The sequence below is a fragment of the Dipodomys spectabilis genome, unplaced genomic scaffold (genome assembly GCF_019054845.1).
Source record: "Dipodomys spectabilis isolate Male_0828 unplaced genomic scaffold, ASM1905484v1 ptg000166l, whole genome shotgun sequence".
NCBI lineage: Eukaryota > Metazoa > Chordata > Mammalia > Rodentia > Heteromyidae > Dipodomys > Dipodomys spectabilis.
In genome coordinates, this window is record NW_024870843.1 from 3064613 (window position 1) to 3065445 (window position 833).

The following is an 833-nucleotide window of genomic DNA, read 5'->3' on the forward strand; positions in this document are numbered from 1 at the left end:
GTGTTAGGGTTAGGGTTTGGGTGAGTGTTAGGGTTAGGGTTAGCGTTAGGGTAGGGTGAGGTTAAGGTTTAGGGTGAGGGTTAGGGTTAGGCTGAGGGTGAGGGTGAGGGTGAGGGATGGGTTAGGTTAACGGTTAGGGTGAGGGTTTGGGTGAGGGGCATAGTTAGGGTTAGTGTTAGGCTTAGAATTAGGGTGAGTGTGAGGGTGAGGAATAGGGTTCGGATTAGGGTTAGGGTTAGGGTTAGGCTGAGGGTCATTGTGAGTGTTAGCGTTAATGTTAGGGTTGGGGTGAGTGTTAGGGTTAGGCTGAGGGTTAGAATGAGGGTTAAGGTGAGGGGTAAGGCTAGGGTTAGGGTGAGGTTTAGGGTTAGGGTGAGGTAAGTTTTAGGGTGAGGGCTAGGGTGAGGGTCAGGGTTAGGTGGGGGTGAGGGTGAGGGTGAGGGTAGGGTGTGTGTTAGGGTTTGGGTTAAGGTCAGGGTTAGGGTTAGAGTAAGGGTTAGGGTTAGGGTTAGGGTTAGGGTGAGGTTGTGGCTGAGGCTGAGGTTTAAGGTGAGGGTGAGGGTGAGTGTGAGGGTGAGGGTTAGGGTTAGGATTAGCGTTAGGGTGAGGGTGAGGGTTAGGCTTAGGCTTAGGGTTAGGTTTAGGGTAAGAGTAAGGATTAGGTTTACAGTTAGGGTTAGGATGAGGGTTAGGGTGAGGGGTAGAAATAGGGTTAGGGTTAAGTTTAGGGTGAATATAAGGGTTAGGGTGAGGGTGAGGGTTAGGTTTAGGGTTAGGGTGAGGGTAATTGTTAGGGTGAGGGTTAGGATGAGGATGAGAGTTAGGGTTAGGGT